The sequence below is a fragment of the Camellia sinensis genome, chromosome 9 (assembly GCF_055761805.1).
Source record: "Camellia sinensis isolate YWXY chromosome 9, ASM5576180v1, whole genome shotgun sequence".
Taxonomy (NCBI): Eukaryota; Viridiplantae; Streptophyta; class Magnoliopsida; order Ericales; family Theaceae; genus Camellia; species Camellia sinensis.
This window is the reverse complement of record NC_138969.1, coordinates 129,368,137-129,373,902: the sequence shown is the minus strand read 5'-3', so window position 1 is coordinate 129,373,902 and position 5,766 is coordinate 129,368,137. Positions and strand designations below refer to the sequence as shown.

Here is a 5,766-nt window from a genome sequence, read left to right as displayed (position 1 = left end):
TCCATTGCCAATCTCTCAAACATATGAAAAAAAGTTTACAGTATTAAAATGTTAGTAATAAAATGTTTGGTCTCAAAACTATGATATATTGAAGTATTTCTACATAAAGTTGCCAAATTTAGCTCTGATTTTATAACTGAGAGTTCAATAGGTTTGGTTTGTTTCTATAAGTTTATATAGACTTTAGTAAAATGCTTGTGCTGATTTTTAATTGGTTTGATGGCTATTTTATAATCTCAGCTCCAAATAAGCTATAATTAAGCCTTAGGTTTTGCAAATTTTTGAACATTCTAATGAAGTCCAATTGAAGGGATGCAGTAAGGCACCAACTACCAAACAAACCAGAGAATAGAACAACAAAAAAAACCAGAAAACAACAATAAAAAACCTACTTAAGGGACAGCCACCAAGCATTCCATCAGATGTATACCAGACAACTTGCAAACCATTAGCATCACTAATAATCCACTCATAAGAAATCTAGTTTTGCACTCAAATCAGGTCGGTGAAATGTATGTTCTGACCAAGCGTTATGCACAACGCAATAAAATCTGTAAATCCAAAGTAGATTAATTAGCATCCTGCAAATGAACAATCCCAATATTTTACATGCAAAAAACGTAAATACTCTAGAAAACAACATTAACTATCTTTCAATATTCTATTGAGTACAATTAGAAGGAAATTCAAGTGTTATGGGAAATCCAGATTTAGCATCAATAATAACAGAGTAGAATAGTTAATACTAGTGTTATCGGAAATTCAAATTTATCATTAAGGCAATAGAAACCTTGATTTCAGATGTGGATGCCACTTCAACATATGACATGGACTCCAAAAGCCTAAAGAATGATGGAAATTTCCAAACTCCAACTCATTTAGCTATGCTACAAACTGTAATGAAATTAACATTACTCTAGAAGCAGATTCAAACCGAAAAACAAGAAAAAACGAAGGCAGAGAAGAAACAAAGAAAGAACTTGTGAGAGAGAGAGAGAGAGTACCTTGAATGATGGAGTAATAACAACATTATTCATCCTAATCTTTGGTTGATCACAAGTGTCATCAGCAAGTGCAATGCAGATTGTATCTTTTCTTTTCTTACCCTAAACACCAAAGGGTAAATCATAAGACGTATTGTTAGAACCCACAAAGAAGTCCATGAACCATTAGACAGCCAGAATAAAACAAAAAAAAAAGAGTGAAAACTCCCACATACATTTGAGTGCAAACACACAACATCAAAAGCAATTAACAATTGCCGAAACCAAATACTTAAATTCAATATATTTTTTCATTTACAAAATGAATCTTTTTTCTTTCTCATGGATTAAAACCATATATATGGACCGTTAAACTTCACATCAGTTTCAATGCTCTACTGGGAAATTAGTTACGGCAAAGTGAAATAAAAGGACAGATGCAGAACATTAAATTTTCAACTTCTTATTGATAAATCTAAAAATTCCCTAGATATTGATTTGTGATGAAGTATCAATTTTAAGCAGTAGATAACAATCCCAATCAAACAATCAAGACAAATCGACGCAACAATTTTAACGTGAAAAAACCACAATGGGGGTGTCTCCAATTGTGATAAAAAAAAAAAAACCACGGGCCAAAGCCACAAAACAATCCATTAAGAAGACAAAAGGAATTACACAAGTGTACTCTCAATTACCTAGCGAATCCACGCCCGAATTGAACCGACCCCTATATGCCTCTCCCACCACAGTCTTCACCTCGGAATTGTCTTGCACAGCGTTGAATCCACAATGTTGATGTCGAATCACAATGATGAGCCACTCCAGAATCCACCAAAGCTTCAGGGTCGAATCCCCCAAAATCCATTGAAGAACAACTCTCTCTTTTGTATAGAATAAATAAACAATCCTTTGATGTATACTTCTTAAACCATGAGTTGAATACTCAATCAAACATCAAAGAAAACTAGCAAAATAGCCCCAGATATAAATCCTAATATCCAAGAAGAAGATCTGGAAGCGTAACTCTAAAATCTGACTGAAACACATATTTATGGCAATCTGTTCCATGATCTCTACTCAAACGCTGGAATGGCCGCTCGAGCGGACTTACACTCGAGCGTAGGAAATTTCGCTCGAGCAGCAAAAAACATGTCATAGTATTTTTGCAGGTGATCAAACTTCTTGAACCAAAGATTCTCCGCTCGAGCGCACAAACGGCCGCTCGAGCGGATAGGCAACTTTGAATGCATTTTTGCATTTTGCTTCGGGGGCGCTACCCGTCATAGTTAGCGAAGTGGCAATCATGAAAGAATTAGCACCACAAACTTCTCTGCAAGGCACAATTCGAGTTGGATTCGCATCTAAAAACTCATAATCTCACTAAAATAAAAGTGCGAAAACAAGTACAACTGAAAGGAGTTTTGTCAAACGGGATTGCTAAGAATAAAAACCCACCTACGTATATTGTTACACTAAAAATTTCCAAAATCAATTGTGTGGAGGAGGGAGATGTGCACAGACTATATGATTTTCTGCCAGATATACCAAATGTTAATAATGGTGTGGAGGATTATTGCAAATGGCCAGCCCACTCATCAGGATCTTTTAGTGTAGCTTTAGTGTGGAAATGGAGGGAGCTAACAAGAGGTCTCATCCTTAGAATTTCAAACTGTCTGTTTCTCAATGCTGTGCCTCCAAGAGTGCAATTTTTTGGATAGTTAGCTTGGAAAGGGATTAAAACCTTTATTTGTGTGTGTGTGTGTGTGTGTGTGTGTGTGTGTAGAGGATTGGTCTACTGAATAATTCTGCATGCTATCACTTTGTGTCATTTCTGCAGAATAGAGGAGGAATCAGTGAATCATATTTTGCTATTTTGCCAGTTGGTTTGGAAAATTTGGTTTGATGTAATCAATTGGTAGGGATTGAAGTGGGCTATTCCTAACTCCATTGAGAATCTACTGCTGTGGTGATTAGATGTTAAGTATAAGAAATTAGTTCTGAGTATTTGGAGATTGTCCCTCTAGCTGTAATGTGGTCTATTTGGAAGCTCATAAATGAGTGCTTGTTTAATGAAGGCCAGCCTGATTTTGAGGAGCTAAAAGAATTGGTGAGAGTAAGAGTAGCTTTATGGGCTATGTTCAATTCAAAAGAGTGAGCATAGATTGGGTTAACATATTAAGTTTCTTGTGCTGCTTGCTGCTAGTTTACTGTTGTTGCTATCATTATTGTTCTAGGTGCCTCTTGGGGCTTGCCTTGGTTGTGTTGTTAGTCTTGTTGGTCCCTCACCAACTTCTTGGCTAGAGCTAGCAGATGATAGGGTGCTTTTCTTGATGCCAATCTAGTTAGGATTAAGGAAATCATTGTGATGCTTGTTGCTCTTTGCCTCTGCTTTATTGATGTAATTCCATATTTAGTGTATGTTCATATCATCAATGAAGTTCGTTTCTTTTGCCGATAAAATAAATAAATAAATAAAAAGTTCCAGAATCAATGTAGAATATTGGGAAAAGAAATGGGATGTCAACAAGCAAAATGGGTCAATTATTGCATTGAGTTTCAATTTCCCAAGAGAATAACTCTTGCCTTTGTGAACTAATAGCACAAATTACACTAGTACAAGGCAGCATCCATGCTTTGCTGACACAAAAAGAAAGCAATCTCATGAAAGATTCATGTTTTATTGTCATTTTCAGGAATCTGGTAAATAATGGTATGCTTGAGAGTGGAGTTATAATTGACATTCTAAAAGCTTCAAATATTTGGTACCTGAATCAGTTGATGTGTTGTTGATGGAGTGATACTGCCCTCTGCAGATGAAAATAGAGAAGTAAGTATGATTGTATGAATAGTTAATTTGCATATAGAACTGAAAACGGGCTGTTAAACAAATGAAAAATGAAATCCCACAACACCAAAAATCAAAAAAGAAAAGATTACGACAGAGTGGTTGTACCATCTATAAAAATGTAACTATTCATCGAATCTTGGATAACTGTAGTCTGTAGATTACAATATTAAATATGATCAGAAAATAAACACTTAACTTAGAAAATAAACGTCAATTTCAATGCTCCCTTGCCAGATTTTGGACTATGAGACAACAATATGATTTTAAACTATTACAATTGTAAAAATAAAATAGATAAAAAAAAATTTAAAAAAAAAAAAAGCAAGCAGAATATGATATTATGCAACACCTTAGGGTCAACTTTCCAATTTTGTCTAATTTCTGGGAGGTATTGAATCTGCATTGTCTTCATTTCAAAGGAAAGAGAAGGGTTATTTCAAAGTGTTGCCTTCAACAAAAAAGGAAAAAGAAGGGTATTGGGTCAACAAAAAAGGGTTATTTCAAAGTGTTGCTTTCATTTTTTTTGGGTCAACAAAAAAGGAAAAGGGTTCTTTCAAAGTGTTGCCTTCATTTTTTTTGGTTCTTCTGTTTAAATTTCACCATTGCATTAAATTATTTTAAAGAGACTCTTCAAATGCCATTTAAAAAAATAAAAATAAGGGCGAATTACACTAATAGTCCCTATAGTTTGGGGCTCATGTCACTTTGCTCTTGACTTTTCAATTGTGATACATTTGATACTGAATTTTGAATCTTGTTCCAAATAAAGACAATTGAAGATGTCATTGCTCAATTTGAAGGGCAAAATTGTCAATTTGATAAAATATAAACTAATTTGACAAAAACAAATGTCAAAAAAATATTTTTAAATTTTAAAAAATTATTTCTACTCACTAAAGATAAAATTATGTAAAATTAATAATTTTTTTTACACATTTATGTTTTTTTAGCCAATTAATATTTATTATGTGTTTAGATGATAATCATCCAATGAAGAAAACTATAGAAATTAGAAAATGCAGAAGAAAGTTACCTTGAAGAAAAATACTAAGGAAGAAACCAAATGAAGAAGCTCCAATTCAAACAATTTGTAAACAAAAGTGTAAATTTCAAACCCACAATACCTCATTATAACAACTATAAATGAATGTCTGTAAAAACGAAAATTAGAAAAAAAAAATGCTCGGGGAATATAATAATTGATTTTTAGAAACCAAAATAATCAATTTCACAATTACATGTTAGGGTTTTTAGAAAAAGAAGGGAAAGGGGATACTTGACCAAAGAGAGAATGCGTTTCTCGAAGGTGATGAGCTAGGACTTGGAATCAATCAAACAAGCGTTCTCCTGTGCAATAGAAAAACCTAATGAGTAATTCCTTCACTATGCAATAGAGATTGTTACAGATGATGGTAAGCAACAATGAAGAGCTGCAGTAGGAGAGGAGAAGAATAACCTAGCAGGTAGATGTCCAGATTTAGCCAATCCTTCGTGAATTTGTTAACAGCGAAGAGCTGCAACAACTTCCTCACAACTTACAGTGCCTTCAACATTGATGCTCTACAAATTTGAGCTCTTGCCGATGGGATATGAGTGATTCTTAGTTGCACGAAGATAGGAGATGGAGATGAAGAAAGAGGGTGAGAGAGTGAGAGAGTTGAGCGTGAAAATGAGATAGAGGAAAAAAGAAAAATCAGTGGCGCCAAAGATTTGATGAAATTTGCGCTTCATTCAAAACGATGCAGTGTTAACAAATAAATTATTGAAGGACTTACGGACCGGTCCCATGGACCGGTCTTAATATCGGTCAACTCCTGCCCCATCTCTGTTTCCAATTTTACCCTTCATTATCACACCACACGCATGAAGCAAAGAAGCCAATCATGAGTTCTCTCCTGCGCACGTGAAACACACACACCTTTTCAAGGGTTT

General features: G+C 34.6%; 1 long non-coding RNA gene across 5 annotated transcripts; it reads right to left on the bottom strand.

Annotated features, from left to right (window-relative positions):
* Positions 1 to 201: 201 nt before the first annotated feature.
* LOC114308475 (uncharacterized) lies at positions 202 to 5,536 on the bottom strand. 5 transcript variants are annotated; one of them, XR_014340290.1, is made up of 8 exons: positions 5,291 to 5,536; positions 5,111 to 5,181; positions 3,940 to 3,985; positions 3,753 to 3,793; positions 1,682 to 2,316; positions 1,005 to 1,106; positions 791 to 894; positions 202 to 551 (listed from the first exon to the last, which is right to left on the bottom strand). It is a non-coding gene; the product is annotated as an uncharacterized LOC114308475 (long non-coding RNA). The 5 variants fall into 5 exon arrangements; XR_014340286.1 differs by having other exon boundaries at positions 202 to 894; XR_014340289.1 differs by having other exon boundaries at positions 202 to 887.
* Between the last annotated feature and the right edge of the window lie 230 nt (positions 5,537 to 5,766).